At 40.4% G+C, this 22943-nt stretch overlaps 1 pseudogene; it reads right to left on the reverse strand.

The window, feature by feature from the left end:
• Nucleotides 1-14099: 14099 nt before the first annotated feature.
• LOC143538599 (mitogen-activated protein kinase kinase 5 pseudogene) lies at nt 14100-15504 on the reverse strand (annotated as a pseudogene).
• Nucleotides 15505-22943: the final 7439 nt, after the last annotated feature.

The following is a 22943-nucleotide window of genomic DNA, read 5'->3' on the forward strand; positions in this document are numbered from 1 at the left end:
ATGTCTTCGGGCAGGTGGGTCTTTCCTCGAAACTGGAGATAACTTGGAGGCGCTTAAGGGCGACGGCTGGGTTGGGCTACTTGGAGGTGGCCTTTTGCCATTGTGTCACCCAGTTTGGGGGTACCTAAGCGTTTTATGTTTGTTGGTCGTTCAAAAAAAAGAGATGTGCAACCTGGTTTAAAACAAATAACCGGTTTTGGTTGAAACTGGTTTTTTGACCATGTACGATCGGTTTCGATTCGGGGTTTGGCCGGTTTCGGTTCGGTTAATCGGTTTTGGTGGAGAGAAGTACAAACCGGTTCCGAACCTACGGTTTTAATCAGTTTCAAACAGGTTTTTACATAATCGGGTTCAAACCAGTTCAGTTTTGGTTCGATTTTCGAGTCAGTTCGGTTAACCGGTTTATTTTCTCACTCTAGTCGATATAGATTAATCTAGACTCCATCGTACTTAGACTATGTGAGGCATGTTAAAGGTGATGGTCATTATCACGTATACAAGTGGGACTTTAGCTTAACCGTCATTTCATATGAATGTGATTTTAACTAATACATTAAATAAAAAAAATTAATATTATTGATGGAATGTTGTGAACCGCTTTAAATTCCATCTTCACCCTCGCTAAAGCTTTGTCCAATTCTCCATTGGCGATTTGGCGCCTCACTTTGGCTATCATGAAGTGGTGTTGGTGTCCGTTAATGCTGATGTGGCTGTCGGTTGGACTCTCTTTTCATCTCCACTACACAAAACCTTATTTAGCTATTACACTTTGTTATTTGCTATTTTATCTTTTTATAATCTCGATTCTATTGGTCTACATTGCTTTTATTGTTGAGAAAAGTATCTAGTAGTGGAACAATCGATCATGATCTATGGTTAAGAAAATTGTCTAGTAGTGGAACAATCGATCGATCTACGGTTAGATTGCAACATTGATAGTGGGTAGTAATAGTACCTTTGCTTTAATTCGCGTATATTTTGAATGACCATCGGACGATCAATGCAAGGTGTACAACCGTGCTACTCTCTATTTGGATTGATATTTGGGCACATAATGCATGGAGTGACCATAGCATCGACCAAAGTGGTCATTTCTTTACGTCATACAATTTTGAATAGGTCTTTATATACTTCTCACGATCGATTTGTCAATCGACCGTGAGGGCTTTTGTACACTTTGTGTTTTCTTTTGAACTTTTTGATTGTGGGCCATTCCTTTTGCCATCTTCGGTATGAGTTTTTGCTTCCGACATCACGATGATAGATTGTGAACACATGGTCATTTGTAAAAAAAACATTTATATCACACATTAGTATTCTTGTCATAATATAAATGATGCATTTCTAATAATGATCCATGTGCTAAACAAATTTTTAGTGATCCTATCTCAAATAGCTCGTGAACGACTTTGCTTATTCACAAACACTATCATTAGTCATTTCGTTAACTCCAAAGTTGCATGCCTTGTTTAGGGCCATGAGTCTTAGAACTTGGTTGGTGTTTCAGACCTTTACTAGATATTGTGGCCAGAGGGGAAGACATGCTCCTAAGTCCATGAATCGGTACGATTAAGTCTCTTGTTACCATGGAAGATCAACTGATAGCTCACCTGTTGCATATGATGCTCGTAGACGATCGTTTACATATCACATATGATGAAGGATATGGTCATATGGACTCGTAAAACATGTACCTTATAGGGTACTTAAGTCACTAATAGGGGAGACCACCACACTGTTCTAGGATTCAAACTTAGGTAATATGGGTTGCATGCCAGTTGCAAGCCTTTTTGAGTCCCCCGACAACCAGTTTTCGCTAAAGCCATTTAAAAAAATGAGAGAATTTATTGAAATGAATTTCAATATCTTCGTTAACCAACCTCGCATGTTTAAACATAATAATTGAAGAGGTATGCACCCGCCTTAACATCGAGCGGGGCGGGTCAACCCACAAGATATAGACAAGATGCTTGAAATCAGGATGTCATGAAGACACAAAGCCAAAACCTATGCGCGTGGCGCATATCACATATGCTCACGCATATCACATATGTTCACGCATCACATATGCTCACGCGTATCACATATGCTCACGCATCATATATGCTCACGCATATCACATCTGCGCGTGGCGCATCTGCGCGTGGCGCACATCACATATGCTCACGCATATTACATATGCTTGCGCATATCACATCTGCGCATGAAACATCTGCGCGTGAGAATAAAGAGAAGACCTCGCGCATCCCCAGGATAGGCGCATATCACACATGCACATAATCAACCACGTCCTTATCCAAATCAGGATAAGGACAACCATGATTGTGCTCATCAGACAACCTTCCAGAAGGTATCCTTTAAGGAATAAAGAATATGCTGATGTTGACAGGTGCCAATGAAGGGTGGACAACTCAGCAAAACCCATGTGCTACCACGTGATTGCACATGGGTCAGGTGAAATACCTTGGTCAGAGAATAATCAATGAAAAAGCACCAGGTGTCCTAAGGACACGTGGCGCGAAGCAATAGGAGGAGGCCAAAAAGGCCCTAATTGGGTCTGAGCCCAATCATTGGAAACCCTAATACTATAAATACCACACCACCTCCACAATGGGAGGTAAGCAAGAAAATACATTCTAAGTCCTTACTCATTTTCAGATTATTATTATCTTCTCCTACAATATCTTATTCTCACACCGGAGGGTTACCCCAAAGAGGACCCCTCTGTCCCTTTCTGAGGGGTAAGTTCACGGTGCTGCTCGTTTTGTAGGTGGAAGAATTCATATTCCAGAAAACCATCGGTGATATAGCACACTCATACCCGAGGAAAGTTGTGCGCAGTAACAAGTACACCGCGAGAAGGGAGAATGAAGCTTCCAATGGCAAACAACGCGCCAGAGGAATGGATTCTCAACCCAAAATTCCCAGAACAAACAATCACAATTGGAGCTACGATATCAAATGACACAAGGGTGAGAATGAAAAGATTGCTCACAACGTATATATCGGTCTTCGCGTGGCAACATTCTGATATGACTGGGGTTCCGCGAGACCTGGCGCAGCATTCTCTCAACACATTCAAGTTTGTAGAGCCAATTGCTTAAAAGAAAAGAGTCATGGGGGATGAGAAGGCAAAGGCCATGAATGAGCAAGTAGAAGATCTACTTCGCGCAAATATCATCCGCCCAATACGATACCAAACATGGGTAGCCAATCCTGTGATGGTAAAGAAGAGCAACGGGTCATGGAGAATGTGCATTGATTTCAAGGACCTCAACAAAGCGTGTCCAAAAGATTGTTACCCCCTCCCAAACATTGACGCGAAGGTGGACTCTGTGGCGCCATTTAAGCTCAAATGTTTCCTGGATGCCTATAAGGGCTATCACCAAATTCAAATGGCACCACAAGATGAGGACAAGACTGCCTTCAGAACTGACAAGGGTGTTTTCTGTTACACAAAAATGCCCTTTGGTTTGAAGAATGCAGGAGCCACTTACCAAAGACTCATGGATGTGGTTTTCAACGAGCAAATTGGAAGAAACTTAGAAGTCTACGTGGATGATTTGGTGATTAAAAGCAGGGAGGAAAAACAAATGCTCAAAGACATCGAAGAAACCCTTTGGCGCCTAAAGGAAGTAAACATGAAGCTCAACCCGAGCAAATGCACATTCGGCGTAGAAGAAGGGAAATTTCTCGGTGTAATGGTCACCAAGGATGGTTTCAAGGTGAACCCAGAGAAGGTGGAGGCTATCCTTGACATGCCCTCACCATCCACCATGAAGGAAGTTCAAAAGTTGAATGGCAGATTGGTATCAATTAACAGGTTCCTAGCAAACCATGCAAGCAAATCTACCCCATTCGTTAACACATTGAGAAATTGCTTAAAAAAAAGCCAATTCAAGTGGACGCCTGAGGCCGAGCAAGCTTTCAATGAGATAAAAGAATGTCTGATAAATCTGCATGCGCTCACAGCTCCACTTCCTGGTGAAACTTTAACGTTGTACCTGTCAGCAGGAGAGCGCGCCATTGGCGCAGTATTACTGGTGGATCGCAAAGGAATCCAAACACCAATTTATTATGTAAGTCGGGTGCTGACAGATCCTGAGACGCGCTACACCATCATAGAAAAGTTAGTTTTATCACTAACGCATGCGTCGCGCAAGCTTCACAGATATTTCAATGGTCATCCTATTGAAGTCCTGACTGGTTACAACATCCAGCAAGTCTTGCGGCGTCCCGCGCTCTCAGGAAGGCTGACAAAATGGGCGCTGGAATTAGGAGAGCACACGATCGCCTATAAGCCTCGTCCAGCAATCAAGGGACAAGTCTTAGCTGATTTCATCGCAGAAATCCCTGAAGGAAAAGTTGAAGAGGCTCAGCGCGAATTAGACCCTCCACAAGCCAATAATGAAGAAAACGTTTGGAGATTATTCACTGACGGAGCTTCAAACAACGAAGGGTCCGGCGCAGGCCTCAAGCTGGTGGATCCAGAAAATCATGAGTATACTTACGCAATCAGGTTGGATTTCAAGAGCACCAACAATGAAGCTGAGTATGAAGCCCTGCTGGCTGGTTTGCGCATCGCGCACAAGTTCGGAGTCAAAAAGCTAGAGGCTCATGTAGATTCATACCTGGTAGCAGCGCAAGTCAACGGCCTTTATGATGCCAAGGAGAACACCATGCCTCTGTATCTAGAGCAGGCGAAAAAACTCATCGAACAATTTGAATCTTTCAGAATCATACACATTCCGCGCAGTGAAAATAAGTCTTCCGACGCGCTGAGCAAGATGGCATCAACCAGCTTCGATCACTTTGGCAAAGATGTCAGGGTGGAAGTAATGAGCAACCCGTCGGTGGGAGCGAAGTCTGTCCTTGTAATTCATACAACACCTTCATCATGGATAACTCCAATAATGGAATTCTTGAATGAGGGAAAGGTACCGGACGATCGCGCACAGGCGAGGAAGATAAGATACAAGTCGCAGAACTACGAACTGCTTGATGGTACGTTATATCGACGCTCTTATCTTGGACCGCTCATGAAATGCCTGGATGCTGAGGAAGCAAGCTATGTGATCAGAGAGATACACGAAGGAATCTGTGGAATACATGCCGGCCCGCGCATGGTGGTTGCCAAGGCAATGAACGCAGGTTACTATTGGCCAGGCATGTACTTGGACGCGTTAAAAGAGATCCAAAAATGCAAAGCGTGTCAGAGCTATGCGCCAAACACCATGCGGCCAAAGAACAACTTGATTCCGGTGACCTCCGCATGGCCTTTCCACAAATGGGCAATCGATATTGTGGGTCCCTTACCACAAGCGCAAGGGCGGTTAAAATTTTTGGTAGTGGCAGTAGATTATTTCACAAAATGGGTTGAAGCCAAGCCACTGGCAAAAATCACAGCCGAGGCAATGAAGCAATTTATTTGGAGCCACATCATATGCCGTTTTGGCCTGCCCATGGAAATTGTGAGCGACAATGGCAAACAATTCACTGACAGGAAGATATCCAGTTGGCTCAAGGAATTGCGCATCAACCAAGTCTTCACTTCAGTATACCACCCTCAATGGAATGGCCAAGTGGAGCGCGCGAACCAAAGCTTGCTGAATGGGCTGAAGAAAAGGTTGGAGGGAGAATCCCATGCATGGGTCGAGGAGATACCTAATGTCCTGTGGGCGCACTGGACATTAAGCAAAACCAGCAATGGCGAGTCCCTGTTCAGCCTAACCTATGGAACAAAGGCTATGATTCCAGCAGAGATTGGATGCCCATCCTATAGAGTGCTCATGATGAGTAAAAAAGACAACGAGCAAGAAAGGAGGTTGGATCTCAACTTACTTGAAGGGCGTAGAGAGGCGGCTATCATCAGTGAAGCCAAATACAAGAAAAAACTAGAAAAATATTACAATCAGCGCGTGAAAGAATGCCACTTCAAGAAGAATGATTTTGTCCTTCGGAACAATGAAGCTAGTCGCGCAATACCCCCGGGAAAGATGTCTCCCAACTGGGAGGGACCTTATCAAGTCTCGGAAGAATTGGGAAAAGGTGCATACGCTTTAAAAGATTTGAATGGAAAGAAGATCCCGCGCACATGGAACGCAGCACAGCTTAGAAAATGTTTCATGTAAAAGTTGTCAAGTTTGTAATCAAGGCCCTTTAAGCCATTATGAATAATGATGCGCGCTATTTTCTCTTAATGTGTATTTATTACCTTTTGCATACATGTTTCACACTTCCCTTTATTAATTTTGAGCAATATGACAACATTGTATTGACATCAAACTAAAAATAAAACGAAGTAAAACATACATGCGCGAGCTTCAAGCTCAAACGCGTTAACGAGTTTTAACTCTAAAACGTCAGGGCCTTAGCCCAATAATATGAGCCTTAGCTCAGGGCCTTAGCCCAATAATATGAGTCTTAGCTCAAATTACTCACAACATCCATCTTACATGCTGCGCAGCTAAACCATAAAAATACCTAAGCACAGCTAAGGCAAAGCACATGCCAAAACATAGTTGTTAAGGTCTCAGGTCGAGGTCGCGCATGGGAATGTAATGGATATCAGAGTAACACATACTGACACGTAAAGGCTAAAAAACTCATTCATAATTCCCTATAATAAATGCGCGATAACGTCGCGCAAAAGAGGAATGCCAAGGCACGTGTCAGCATATTCAGAATATTGCAAAATAAATTGAAATATGACAAGGATTAAGTAAAATAATTTCCTTACAACCTTGTTCAAGTTTCAATGTGCAAGCATATCTTATATTCAACAAGCAAACACATGCAATATAAAGAGATGAATTGGGAATGCGCAAAATGCGAATAAGGGAAAAACAAAATTTCATTCCAAAACATAGAAGTTTACAAATTTACAAAATGATGAGATAAAAACTACAAACAAAAAAAAAATATGAAGGGCTTTTCAAGTCTCTATATCAACATCAGCCTCTTCATCGTCCTCATCATTACCTCCTCCCTCAGCATCTGGCGCAGCCCGCTCCTCTTCATCTCCAAACTTACCATAATCAAGCTGTTCGTCTTGAATGGAGTCGTCTTCTATCACGATAGTGTCAGGAGTATGTCCTTTGGCCACGCCAGAGCCGCTAGCAGAGGCAGCATTGCCCGCGCCATCATCGCTGCCACCAGTCCCTTCACATTCGTCAAGTAATTTCTTTAGCGCGCCAAGATCGGGCTGGTCAGCAAGCGCGGCTATCTGCAAATCACAAGGAAAAGTATGAGTACAAAAGATTAGGAAAATAAGTCAAGGTAAACTCATTAAGGTTAAAATACCTGCTCAATGATGGGAATTGGAGTATTCAAGTACTTCTCCCCCCACCTCGGCCATGTCAGCGCAGACAACGTCGAGCTGATAAGGGTAGTCGGATGGATTCTTCTTCAGCATGCCATATTCATAGCCATCCTTAAACCCTTCAGCTCGACCCACCAAGCGCGACGCAGCATTGCAATCCATCACAAGGGTCTGAAACTCGTCTGAGTATTTCATCGCATAAGCGCAACGAGTCACACCCTGTGAAACTAGCCATTGACGATCCTGCGCGAGGGAAGAAACAGACGTCTCAAGAGCAGGAATCTGAGAGTTTAACAACTCAACAGTTTCCTTGGTTTGTTTTAGCTCTTCTCTGTCAGACGCTGCTGCCGCCAAGGCTTCATTCTTTTCTGCTCGCGCAGCATCGAGCTCTTCTCTGTCAGACGCTGCTGCCGCCAAGGCTTCATTCTTTTCTGCTCGCGCAGCATCGAGCTCTTTCTTCAGGCGCGCAACCTCACTCTCTAATAAAGATTTGTCAGTGTTAGCCTGCGCAAGAGTTTGATCACGCGCCTCTGCCTCCAACTCCAAGTCACGCGCTCGACGCGCGTACCTGGCCGCATCCGCTTCTGCCGCTTGCAGCTTCTCCCGCGCAGCCTGCAGCTCATGCCCGCGCTTCACAAAGGCAGCGTTGGCACTTGCTTGGTTCTCGCTAAGTTCTGCTTGGAGTTTCTCAGCTCTCTCTCGAGCGTCAGAAAGATTCCAAGCAGAAATCTTAGCCTCTTGCTTGGCCTCCACAAGGGCATCACGCACTTTTATATAATCATTGCGAAGCTCTTGGGAGGCAGCAAAGAACGCAGACCCAGCAAAAAGGTGGTCGTTGAGCAAGTCCACGCGAGCGCGGTCCTCCTAAAACCTCCTTTCAGCCGGAGGAACAGAGTGAGCCCAGAAGTCTTCACACACGCCCATGGATTGAAATGAGCTATCTTCAGTAATATTCCAGCTCGGGCGGTATATATGATCGGCTTCCTGCAAACACAAAGCAACGCAAAAGAAACGTTTTAGTCATCTAAACACTAATCTGGAAGTCCGCACAGCGGAGCAAAACAAACTTATACCTGCGGAGAGCCGGCAGAAAAGTCAGCGCCAGCCCCACGAGAAGAAGGCTGCGCCACGAAATCTCGTGGCGCTACAGGGCTTGCGCGGCCACCATCAGAGCCTTCAGAATTGACCTCCTCATCATCCTCTGTAACAGGTCTCTTTCCTGCGACTTGGAAAAATAAAAAACAGTCTCACGAGGGCTGCGCGCAGGAGGAGGCGAGGGAGGTCTTGACGCCGTTAGATCAGCGCGTAAAATAGTCTCCTGCTCCTTAGTAATCCCAATGAGAGGAGATTCAGTGCTTGTTGGAGCAGGAGCAGAACTAACGGCGCCGGCGCCGGCGCCGGCGCCAGCAGTGCCACCAGCAGCTTGTGTGCCAGCTATAATTCCTATGAAAAAACCAAGGAGAAATGATTCATGACTTGATCTAAAGGAAAAAATCAGAAAATCAAAGCGCAATAAATACCTTGGCGCACCGCCGTCCGCGAATTGAGCATCGCCATGAAGTCCATTTTCCCCCTTTTCGAGGGTAAAGCAGGGGACTTCAAAGCAACCTTCGGCGCAGCCTCGGTACCTTGCCGCGCCTGAGGTTGAGCCACCAAAGTCGCCGGCTCTACAAACATTTGAGTGAGCAAAGCTTCATTAATAACTCTATCGGAATCACGCTCAAAAAACCTCAAAATATAAACAAAGTATACTTGTTGGAGAAGATGAAACAGCAGGCGCAGCGCCGCTTCCCTTGTCCGCCGCGCGAAGAGATGAGGTGGCAGCACCATACCTCGTGTGGACGGGAGGATTGCCCACACCTCGAGGCAAAGAAGACGAGGAAAACTTGGAGGTAAATCCCTTGGTTTTCGCAAGTCCCTTCGCTTGGGTAGGAGAAGGATTCTGGGCAACAGGGGCATCATTTTTCTTCTGTTTTTTACTGGCCCCTGCGCCAGTTTTGCCTTTAGCTTTGCGCTTGAGTTGTGGCGCCTCAGCTTCTTCCTCCTCCACCTCCTATTCCGCAAGCTCCAACTCATAATTCTCGAGCGCATCTACAATACGTGCAACAGAAATGTTAACCAAATTTGGTATTCTAAAGGCCTAAGCATAAGTACAAAGGCTTACCAGGCGCATCGCTGTCAAAGCAAAATTCTAAATCAACAGGGATGAACATATCATCGAAGCGATCGGGGAAAGCAACTTCCCCAGCGCTCAGCGCGACAGAGCCACCCTCCATATGCTCGTCATAGGCGGCGTGGACGTATTCCTTGCTTACTGCATAATACAAGACAAATGATATCAGCAAAACGAATTATATTCGCGCAGAAATAATGCAATGAGCTAATAACTCACCTAAGCCATCAACTTGGACGACAGGCTCAGTCGCGCTGTCGGCCCACCTCTTGCTCATACCAACCCCCACCAGCGCCTCCTCGCAAATATTCTTGGCGGGGGATGGTTCAGCAGATAACTTGTTAACCCATGTGCCCGTTGGGTTCTTAAGAACATTCTCATCCGCGGGCGCAGAAGTGATCGCGCGCATGGTCATGCGGATGGGAATCACACCAGCCTTAATATAAAAAATTTTTTCAGACCAGTCATGAAGGCTTTTGAAGGAAACAGTGCAGCACTTAACCTTCTGATTGCGCGGTGTGAATGAGAACCAAGAATCTTGGATTTTTGGCTTGTAAAAATATTGAAAGCGCCGAGGGGTGGGCTCCTCGCGCTGAGCTTTGCACATGAACTCAAAATGAGTCATGCGCACTAGTCCACAAGGATGGACTTGGGATATGTGAATCCCATAAAACTGAAGGAGCGCACCTATAAACCTTGTCATCGGAAGACGAAGGTTACAGTGAGTGAAAAAGTGAGAGTATAAAGAGATATAGCCGGTGGGCGGATCTGCCGCCATTTGTCCGGTCTCCGGGAGCAGACAGCTGTACTCAGGGAGAAAACCCTGAGATGCGACGAGATTATTGAAGTCAGACTGTTTCAATTTGCAGGGAATCTCATCCCATCTCTTCACCGTTTTGTTCTTCCCCACCTCCTCCGACGAGGCCTCGGCAGCCCGTTTACCCTTGCCGGTCTTCTTCAAAGTGGACATAACTAACGATTTTACACGGCGTTTGCTGGGGGAAATTGTGGTGTCTGGGTTATCAGACATACAATTGGGAATCAAACAGCGGTTACTTTAAGCTCGGAAATCTGGAAGCAAAAGATAAAGGCTCTTAATCGGAATGAAAATTGAAGGAGAAAGAGCTCTGAAAATAACAATGAAGATGAAGAAAAAAACCACTCAAAATGCTTGCTTTTATAGGCCCAGGAGAGAGAAAGAAACAGGTAATGATCAGAGTTACGCTCACGCGCCCCCACTCGTAGGTGCCGGCCAAGATGAGCGCGACACGTGTTCCTGACACTGTATGAGGAGACATGAAAGGTCACTGTAGCACCTCGAGCACACGAAAAGTCTGACACATAACGTTTCCATCTCTGACGCATGTCAGCACCAACCAACCACGTACATGGACGATTCATTTCAACCAAAAGGATAGAATTTCGCGCAACGCACATATGAGAAATAAAAAAGAAAAGACAAACCCTATTAAAAGAGCAAACTATTAAGTCTAATATCTATCTTACCTCGCTCATGCGAGACAAGACACACATTAGACTAGGGGGGCTTGAAGAGGTATGCACCCGCCTTAACATCGAGCGGGGCGGGTCAACCCACAAGATATAGACAAGAGGCTTGAAATCAGGATGTCATGAAGACACAAAGCCAAAACCTATGCGCGTGGCGCATATCACATATGCTCACGCATATCACATATGTTCACGCATCACATATGCTCACGCGTATCACATATGCTCACGCATCATATATGCTCACGCATATCACATCTGCGCGTGGTGCATCTGCGCGTGGCGCATATCACATTTGCTCACGCATATTACATATGCTTGCGCATATCACATCTGCGCATGAAACATCTGCGCGTGAGAATAAAGAGAAGACCTCGCGCATCCCCAGGATAGGCGCATATCACACATGCACATAATCAACCACGTCCTTATCCAAATCAGGATAAGGACAACCATGATTGTGCTCATTAGACAACCTTCCAGAATGTATCCTTTAAGGAATAAAGAATATGCTGATATTGACAGCTGCCAATGAAGGGTGGACAACTCAGCAAAACCCATGTGCTACCACGTGATTGCACATGGGTCAGGTGAAATACCTTGGTCAGAGAATAATCAATGAAAAAGCACCAGATGTCCTAAGGACACGTGGCGCGAAGCAATAGGAGGAGGCCAAAAAGGCCCTAATTGGGTCTGAGCCCAATCATTGGAAACCCTAATACTATAAATACCACACCACCTCCACAAGGGGAGGTAAACAAGAAAATACATTCTAAGTCCTTACTCATTTTCAGATTATTATTATCTTCTCCTACAATATCTTATTCTCACACCGGAGGGTTACCCCAAAGAGGACCCCTCTGTCCCTTTCTGAGGGGTAAGTTCACGGTGCTGCTCGTTTTGTAGGTGGAAGAATTCATATTCCGGAAAACCATCGGTGATATAGCACACTCATACCCGAGGAAAGTTGATCGTATACTAGTAAATCGATCCACGTTTCTTCAATAATCCCAATTATAATTTTAGTAAATTTCACACTTCAAAGAGATCTTAAAAGTATTGTACATGATGTTTGTGAAGTTAAACCATAAACTCACTTTTCTTTTTATAGCAAAATTCTACATTTGTCTTACATTACAAAGATGTAAACCCACAATCTCACATTTATAAAAAAAACACTATATCACTAGATTAATAAGTCATGAGTTGTAAAAAAAAAGTTCGAATGGCATATAGCCTATAGTGAGAACTGGGGCATTTAATGATTGCTTATGTTAGAAGTGATCATGCGTAATTCAGCAAACTAATGACAAATTACATTTCATTAACATTTTCATTGTGTTTTAAACGGATAAATGTCATGAAAACCACTACTGGTATCTAAGATGTCATTCGAGGAGGTGCGTCTCGCTTTAAAAAATATAGGAGAATTAAAGTCTCGCTTTAAAAAAATATCGACTCAACCGTTTATGATTTACAAAGGTAAATTATAAAAAATATAGATGAATTAAAGTCTCGCTTTAAAAAAATATCGACTCAACCGTTTATGATTATCTACAAAGGTAAACTATAAAAAATATAGGTGAATTAAAGTCTCGCTTTAAAAAAAATATCGACTCAACCGTTTCTGATTATCTACAAAGGTAAATTAACCAATGACACCTTTAAATTTCACTTTTGCGGAAAATAACAATATCACTCTATTGTAGAAGTAACTCTCTGTCTACCTTGATGACGTGGCATCCATCGGTAAAAAAATATCTAGTGGATGTCATGTTATTCAAGGTAGACAAAAAAATTTCTAATCAGATCAAATCAACGAAAGTGAAAGCGCACGCTGTCATTTGTTAAATTGTGATATGAATTATTATCAACCGTACATATCAAAAGACCATGTTAAATAAAGATGGATGTGACAATTTCCATCAAGTTGCCTATACATGACTCAACATAGATATGCATAGATATGGCCCAAGAGTCAAATTTGTCAAATTACAAGATAGTCTAAAAAGAACTTACCAAATACCAACCATCAAACATGTCACATATAAAAACCTTTATGCATGTCCTGTTAAGTATGAGTTGGCTACCTTTTATTATCATTATTGGTAAAGCAACAATGCAATGTTGCTATAAAGATAGGATGTGAAAGATCCATCTTTCTCACCCACTCCACCATTGATTACAACACACACACACACACACACACGCATGCATAATTACCACTTTGTAGATGACTAGATGTAGGTAAGATCTTTATAAAGTTACTTCCATCATCATATATCACATAACACAAATCATACATCATTAAAGCATTTGCTACTTTCTATCTTCTCTAATAATCATCATAGATCCTACCATTTTCATCCCTTGATGTGATATGTTATATCTTAAATGCCAAATATATGTTCTATTCAAAATACTCCAAAACAAGTTGTCGATTATACCGAGCCCGTCCTAAGGATTCAAATGCCCTATATAAGCCTTAAAAAAAGGCCTAAAGACCCTAACAAATTATATAAACTAATATTCTTTAAACAACCATCAACGTTATAGCAATAAACATATCAAGATCATAGTAGTTGTTTTGAGATTTTAATATATATAAATTTCGTGCCCCGGGCCGAGAGTCTAACTCGCCCTCTAAGCAGTTAATGCAGAAAAATATCGGATATCGGTCGAGGATTGATATTTGAGATATCAGTTATCGCGGTGAGATATCGGTAATCTTAATATCATGCAAAATTTATATATATAGCCCTTTAACACTAACAATTCAGTATACTCTACTACTATTAACAAATTATCCTGTTGCAACTTTCAAAACACTAACAGTTGTAGCAAGTAGGAACTGATTAAGATTCAAAACATCAACATTAAACACTAAAAGCTGAAAATTAAGACTTAAAACACTGATATCGGGAATACAAGTGAAACATCGGTCAATATCGTCAATATTATCGGTACCGATATTTCACATGAGAGCCGATAACCGAGATACCACCGAGATTGACTGCAATTCATACATAATAAGTACCACATCGGATATATAGGAATCAAAATCTGCCGAATAACATAATAACTCATGTTATGATCTAAACCGAAATCAAATTTGTAATCCTTCCATTCAAATCATCGTCCGATAATATTTTTAACACAAGTAAATTAACGAAAAGTTACAATAAAACGAAAAACATCACGACGACGAAGAGAAATGCGTACGAGGCGGCGGCGGAAGCAATTGATGAGCCTGATGCACCTGATTCACCTGATTACCACCCATACCCGACGAGCCAGTAACAAACGGATGCCTTAACAACTGAGCCGCAGTCCACCTCCTAGCCGGATCCCGTTGCAAGCAACACGAAATAAAATCCCGAAACTCACGAGACGCGGTCACCGGCGCCTCGGGAGGCTGCGACATACAAATTGCACACATCAAACTCGCCCAATCCCCCTGCCTCCCAACCGCAAACAGAAACCTCCCTAAATAAAACTCCAAAATACTCACCGAAACTCCAAATATCCCCCGCGTACCCGTCATACTTCCCGTGGTTCAAATCAGTATTAATACGTTCCGGACTCATATACGCGATAGTACCACGAGTTACACGGATCCATCGTCTGCGCGAGTATCCTCGACACGCCAAAGTCGGCAATTTTCACTTGCTTTTTCGAATTAATTAACAGATTCGACGGCTTAATATCTCTATGAACGATTTTACGACGGTGAAGATAATAAATACCTGATAATACCTGACGAGTTAAATCAGCTAACGAAGGCTCGTATGATATATGTGTGCCTTCAAGTGAACCACCGTCCATATACTCCAACAACACCTGGATCTCACCGGCACGATCGAACATATCGTGACACTTAACGATATTGAGATTATCCACGTCACGTAAGATCTCGATTTCGCGGCAGATCTGACGGCGGACGTCGTCCTCGTGGTTGCCGTAGATGACTTTTAGCGCGAAGGTACGGCCGGTGGGACGGTGGATGACTTTGTAGACCGTGCCGCCGCTGCCGCTGCCGATGCGGTTGATCCGGTCGAGTTCGGATAAGTTGAACGGTGTTTGTAACTGGTGGTGGTTAGGGTTAGGGTTAGGGTTTGTAATTGGTGGTGCGGATGACGGTGGGAGAGGTAGTGGTACGGCGAGGTGTGGTTCGCGGTGGGGTAACGGTAGGGTTAGGTCGGGATGGCGGCGTGGGCGGGCGGTGTTACGGTTGGATGATGGTGGTGGTGGGAGGATTGGTTTCATGATTGGTTGTTTACGATTTTGCCCCTGTGGTGTGTAAGAAATGAAGTTGTGAAGGATTTATTGGAAGGAAGATAAGGGTTTGGAGTTGGATTTGGGTGTGGAAATTGACCTCATGATAATAATCGATTGACTTATTATTATTATTATTATTATTAATGGTTTGATTGGAATATATATGAGAGATAGAGAGAGAGAGTGAGAGAGAGGAGAGAGAAGGTTCTGGGGGAAATAATAAAGGAGGAGGAAGACGATGGAGGAATAAGCGGATTATTATATGTATTTTATTATTATAGTAAAAACAAGGGACACTGGTAGAGACGAGTTTGGTACTGATACCAGTATTGAGAAAACTGATATTGAGCAGGGGTGTGTAAGAAATCGAAAAAACTGATTTCAAATCGAAAAACCCGAAGATTCCAAATCGAAAAAACTGAACAGGACTGGATTCCTAAATATTTGTTTTTATATATTTTGTGTTAAGTAGTTTATAAAAATTTAATAAGTATGTAATTTTAGTCAAATGCATAATAGTTTATTATTTTACAATTAACAAAATTATTTATACATAAATTCATTATTTTTTTGTGAACAATTTTTAGGCCTCGTCAGAAGCAGCCTCTCTATCCCTATGAGGCAGAGGTAAGGATGTCTACATTTTACCATTTTTAGACCCTACCATAGCTTTGATATTAGTGGGTTATACTGAGTACGATCATTAATGATGATGATGAATGATGAATTTTTTTTAGGACTAAACTTTTTAAGCTCAAATGGCTAAAACCGAAATAACCAAAACTGAACTGAAACCAAAATGAAAAACGAAAAACCGAAAGTGAACGCTTTCAAAAATTAAAAAAAACTGAAGTTTTGGTTTATCCGAAAAACCTCACCGAACCGCACCATGCACACCCCTAGTATCGAGAATATTAATATCGAAAATCTTTAAAAAAGGGTATTTGTATCATAACGATCGTGAAACCTTAAAAGGGGTTTAGGGTTTAGGGTTTATGGTACTTGTATGATGTCTGGTACCATTTTTTTTAACGACGATTTTTTTTGTGTTTAAGTCACACTCTCTAAATTGGAGTGTCTTATTGCATTAATTTGGTCAGACTATGTTGTTTTAACATGACCCACGTTGGCTTCAGAGTTTAATTTGGGCGGATCTCCTAGAAATTATATTGTTTGCTGCCACTGGATAGTTGTTGTGCCATCATAAGAGCATAACTCTCTGGTGTAATAGATGGTGAGGCGAAAACTTTGGTGGGCTCGGGATTTGAATTGACAATGTTGCACAAGGTCTACCTCAAATCATTCATTACATTAATTCACTAAAAGTAACATAAATTGATATCAAACTTAAGTCTCCACTTAAAAACTCAAATCTCTTGTTACTAAACCACAAATAGTGGTTATTGGAGAACCCAAATCTCTTAACACACGTATCATTTGCTTATCTATCGAATTATATTTGGGGGGGGGGGGGTTGGATGTGGTGGCATCACTCATCACACACCCCACCCAATTACATAGTGCCACATCACCAACCCAAAATCCATCACATGTGATGGTTTTTTACTAGGGGTGGTGGTGTGGTGTGATGGTGTGTGATGATTTTTTTTAATAAATACTAAATTAAATAAAAAGAAAACAATATTACATTAACTAAAAAATAAAACAAGATTACATTAAATTAAGACAACTAAATTAAAAAAACCGACAAAAAAAAAACCCTACGGCCCTTCCCAACCCCACTTGTCGCATATCTCGCGTTTGCGTTGAAGTATGAGCGATTTAACGGGTTCCTCAAGATATTCGTGCGGTTGTAGGAGGAAAGTTAGATCGGCGTTTTTTTGTTTTTCATTCAAATGGTTGATATACGTCTCCTCACGCTTTATTTTTAAAATATGAGCCTCTTTCCTTCGCTCCTTCGTCTCGGCCATTTCCTCCATCTTAACCGACTTGTATTCGGCGAAGTTTTCGGCCACCGCTTCCTTTCCAAGTCTTGACGGTTCCCCACTTTTCTTGCGATTCGGCCGTGTGGGTGTGGGTATGTCTTCGTCGGGATTGTCTTCGGGTTCCTCGTTCAAGTTCATGTTCGGCATGTTGCATGACAAGCCGTCGGTAGACGTCGTGTAGTCCCCGGACTCAGAAGTTTTTGATCCTTTTGAACAAGATCCTTTCTTCCTTGGAGCCGTTGGTCCGTTCAAATCGACCAACGGAATCGGTACCCACTTCGCGTGACGTATCGCAATCTGCCACGCATCCAAGTGGGGAAAATCCTTACATTTGTAAACTCGGACATATTCGCGCAAAGCGTTCGTTATCATAATCGCCTCGCTCGATCCGCTTTGTGGAGTTCGGGACTACAAAACATTTAGAAAAAATATATATATAACAAATTGTAAAAATAAAGTACTAGATTATAAGATAAATAAACTAAAATAGTTACCTCTTGGACGTAACAAGCATGAAATTTTGACATTTTTTGATTCAAATCTCCCCACTTGCCAATCATTTGATCCTTGTTTCGTTCGGTTGCGCCGGGAAGTTGCGAGAAATGTTCTTTAATACGTTTCCATAACGCGTCTTTTTTTTGTTGGTTTGAACGTTTTTTTGATTCGGAGCAATGTAAATAAGCCTTGGTCAAGGCGACCTCCTCATCGGCCAACCAACGCCGAGCACCTCTTTGATGCAGCTCCTCATCCTCGGATTCATCTTCATCCAAAGTTTGCAGATCGTGACGAAAAGCACTTGCAAATTGATGTATAACATCGTTATTGTCTAGGGGATCGACGGACATTTGAGACGGTTGAGATCCAAACATTTGAGACGGTTGAGATCCAAAAGTCTGAAAAGCATTATTTGGGTAATTTTGGGTAGAAAAAGGGGGATTAAAAGGTCGGTTTTGATACGATTGGTTTTGGGACCGTTGATAATAATGTTGTTGTTGGTTTTGGGACGGATGAAAAGGTTGGGGATAATAAGGTTGTTGTTCGAAAGGTTGGTTTGTGTCGGGTTCGTCTTGTAAGCGAAATCTCGTCGGTTCGCTTAGATTTTGTTGAACCCTTTGGTCGGGTGTGGGTTTTCTTTGAACCCGGCCCACGTTTCCTAGAACCCTCCATTTGATATGTTAAAAATGGTGTGTGTAATAAAAGATTTTGAGTTGGATTTGAGTTGGATTTGTGTATGTTTTGAAGATATATTTATAATGTTTTTATTGTGTTGGTAAATAATGTTTTTTTTTTAATTTTCCAACTCCAACGGCTAGAATGACCCCCCCCCCCCTAACGGCTCTTTTTCTTGGAAATGCACCCCCACCAAGCGTGATGGCCATCTCGCAAACTACCACATTTCCGCGTGACAAAGGGGCAGCGGCGGTGTGCTAAGGGCCACCACGCATGATGGCTTCCCCACCACGCGGTGCCCCGTCTGCCCTTAGGAAAATTGATTTGAGTCGCCTTTGTGTGTAATTATTAGAAAAGTATTTGTGTTGCAATGATATTATTTGGTGATAACGTTATATAAATATGTTTTACAACTATACATAATTAATTGTACATGAATACGTATTAATTATAATTGTACAGATATTTTTAATAGTGTTTCAGGTAATGTACAGGTAAAAAGGAGATGGTTAAACCATATTTTGATATAGGGTGCTGCTAAATATTATTTCTCTCATTTTTACTACATATACATTTTTTCTCAAGTTTTATATTAATAATATATGATTCAAACCTTTATTGTGTTTTTTTTGTCATTTCATTATCTTTTATTATTGTTATTTTTAGCACACATTTTTTAAATAACAAAAATATTTTTTTCTTATTTAAAATAAACATTTTTTATTATTTAAAAAAAAGTTTCTTTTTTCTATAATTGTTTTATTTTTTTAGAGATTGTTTTCAACAAATTTAATATTGTTTGTTAATTAAAAAAATAGTGTTAGAAGGGGGGTAATATGATATATAAAATTGTTAAATAATTGAAAATTCAAGGGAGGGAGTCTTGGAGTATGACAAGTAAGGGAGAGAAACACGTTTAGCCTAACTCTATGATATATAAGATCAAATCAATAGGTATACGTATTTAAAAAAAATGACAATTTTATACTAAAATATGCATAAAGGATTGAAGCGAGAAGCGTATCATGTTATTTTCAAGGGCTAACTTGATCCATTGGCGTACTGTAAATCGGTTTGCCTGTGTCTACGTCCAAACTCGTCTGACCTAGTGAGGTTATGTAATACGTCGAAGATAAAGAGGTGGTTGTACCATATGTCGACCGACATATGGTAAGCTAGTTTGATATTTTTTTTATTTGCTTTCGTGTTTTATATATGTCTACATATTTGATTATTCTGTGTACATTCTCACCTAGTTTTATGCTAATATATGTGTGCGTGCATACTTTTATGTAAATCTTATTCAGAAGATTTTATGTTCAAGTTTTGGGTGGGGTTGAAGACCTTAAGGTTTTGAAATATATTAGTCTTCTATATGACCATGTGTAAAAAGAGAATATGGTATCACCCTAGAAACGAATCACCCTTCCGTCCAAACGACAGAGTGCGGTGACATGGCTCACTCATCTAGCAGGAAATCCATAACTTGGAAAACTCTCTGGCTCAACCCAGAATAAAATGCTTCAGGCGAGACTTCAACACGCAAAAAAAATCATATGACTATCACTAGACCAAATCAGTTTCTTTTTTAAGTTTTAAAAGTGTTAACAAAAGCGAATGTAACAAGAAGATATATTAACAATGACCTTTTAGCTTTTTATTTGGACAACAAAGCAAAAGTTTGCCAAAACTTGCAATTTCTTCTTACTTGTATGCTCATGGGTTATATTCCATAAATACTAGTATTGATGTAGTGTTATATTGTATTTCAAAGAACAAGGTTTATAAAGGTCTGTTAAATCAATTACACCATGTGTTTAATTATACCAGATCTTTTAGGGAAAAATCCTAGAATAACCTGTTTATGGTGAGATATTCAAAATTTTTCCCCTCAAAATTGTTTTTTTTAGAGTTGTCACTCTTCTAACGCATCGCTGGCGATGGGTTAGGTAGTCTCGCCGACGAGTTAGCTAACACATAGTCAACGATATGTTAGGCTTTCAAACACATAGTTAACGATGTGTTAAGCCTCCAAACACATAGTTAAAGATGTGTTAACCATCCAAACATATGATCAAAGATGTGTTAAGCCAGTTGCTTATTTTTTTAATATTATTGTATCATAACTAATTTTACTTATATTTGTTTTTTTCATAACTTTTAATATATAAAATTTTATATAATTTCGAATTTACAGTTGAGACGTGTTTTTTTTATCTACATGTTGACATAAAAAATTTTTTAAAACCATGCCGGGTCAAATTTTAATGAACATTTCGATATTAATTTAACACCGCTTGGTTTTAAGTAAGTTTATATAGGTCCGTAGATACACATAAATATGTCTCAACTGTACATTCGAAATTAAGTATAACTTCATATATTAAATGTTATAAAAAAACCAAATATAAGTAAAACTAGTTATTACTATATAATATTAAAAAAACAAGCGAAAGGCTAAACACGTCTTTAACAATGTGTTCGGATAGCTAACACATCTTTGACTATGTGTTAGGATGCCTAACACATCGTTGACTATGTGTTTGGAGGCATAACACATCGTTGACTATGTGTTAGTCAACTTGTCGACGGGACTACCTAACACATCGCCGACGGTGCATTAGAAGAGGGACGAATCTGGATAAACGATTTTGAGGGGACAAATTTGGAATCGTTCACCATTAAAAGACTATTTTGAAAATTTTCCCATATTTTTATTAGTGTAATGAGTTTTAATGTGCATTTTGTAATTGTGCGTCAAAACTATTACAACAACACGACAGACATAATCAATCATACTTATCTGATCAACAAATAGTCAATGCATAAAAATGCATAAAGTTATGTGTCATAGGGCATTATAGGGGCGCATAAAGCCACTACATCATCCCGTGTTAACTACAACCTTTTTTTAACATTTAAAATGACAATCGAACCAATTAAAAAGATAGCTAAACTTAGAAAATATGCAAATGGCATGATTGTCGTTGTTTAAAGCCATTTTTTTTACCTATTGGTCGAAGTTAAATACTTATAATACAAGTGGTTTGTTCTGTTAATTATAATAAACTAATTTGATTAAGTAGGATTAGATTAGTTAATGTTGGATTGTAGTGATGTGATGTGATGTGTGGAAATAGTTATTGTAGCAGCCAAGTGAGAGAAGCCCGGATTCAATCTTTCCTGGTCCCAACTTCATTTATAATATATTTATTATTATAACATAAATGAAAAATTGACTAACTGTGCAAGTTCAGGAAAAAGGATTATGTCTATTATTATTAAAGTAAATAAAATATAAAAAAATAGCTAAATTTAGATAGGTCACTAGATTTTAGAGGGGTGCATAAAACGAAAAGACGGAAACGAAATAAAAAAAATCAAAAAAACGGAATCGAAAAAACCAAACCGAATTAGAAACCGGGGAATCGGTTTTGAACTTTAGAAATAACCGAAATATTGGTTTTGGTTCGGTTTTGTATTTTGTAAAGAACCGATCAAACCGAAATAACAAAAATCGAAATAACCATAATACCTTAAATGTAACCATTAAAATAAAATATGTCAATGACTATTTGATTAGTTTTAACATATGGTTCATAACAAATATATTTAGTTTTTGCATATGGTTAATAACTAATAATGTTAAACTCATATGTGAAGCTCGGTGAAATGATGGATATGGTGTTCTAAAAGACGAGATAGTCGGAAAACTCAAATTCGCCGGAAAAAGAGGTCGCCGGAAAAACGTGGTCACCGAAGATGGAGGTTGTGTGTTAAAAATAAAAATTTCTGTTTTACCCCCTCAACTAAGTTGAATGACATTTTTAGTCCAAAACATTAATGAGGTTAGTGCTCATTTAGACGGGGAGTGGTACAGGAAAATAGGGTAAAAGTTGGGAGTGGTGGGTGACAAATCGAAAGTTGGGAATGTTATCTACCAATGAGAGAAAGTTGGGAGTATTAAAAACCAATATCCCTTTTAGTTTTGATTTTGAATTTTGATTTTAAATTATTTTATTAGCTTCTAATATTTGAGTTATAAATATTCAATATTCTATTAATTATTAGTTTAAAAAAAATGTCATTCCCAAATTCAATATTATGGGTCTAAGTTTTTTTTACCCAAAAAGTTTTGGCTTGACTAGCAAAACCAAAAATACCGCATCCAAAACCGAACCGAAACCAAAAGCCAAAAAATCGAAACCGAACGTTTTAAAAAATCATAAAACCGAAAGTTTGCTTTTAGTTAAAAACCGCACCGAATCGCATCACGCACACCCCTTCTAGATTTTATAGTTTTATCTTATTTTGCTTAAATTCATTATTAGGGGGTGTTTGGGATTCCTTATTTTGATTCCTTATAACTTTTCATTAAGTTAATAAGTTACAAAAGTGTAACTTATGAAACTTTTCCTCTCACAATATAAGTAATCCCAAACACCTTATTATTTTTCAAAAAGTTTATAAGTTATATGTTGGTGAAAATAAGCAATTCCAAACACCCCCTTAATTGATTCATTTATTACTACAAATGCAACAATTT

This window comes from Bidens hawaiensis, unplaced genomic scaffold (genome assembly GCF_021521415.1).
Source record: "Bidens hawaiensis isolate Kalapana, Puna unplaced genomic scaffold, B.hawaiensis_p1.1 tig00000780_1, whole genome shotgun sequence".
NCBI classification, from domain to species: Eukaryota; Viridiplantae; Streptophyta; class Magnoliopsida; order Asterales; family Asteraceae; genus Bidens; species Bidens hawaiensis.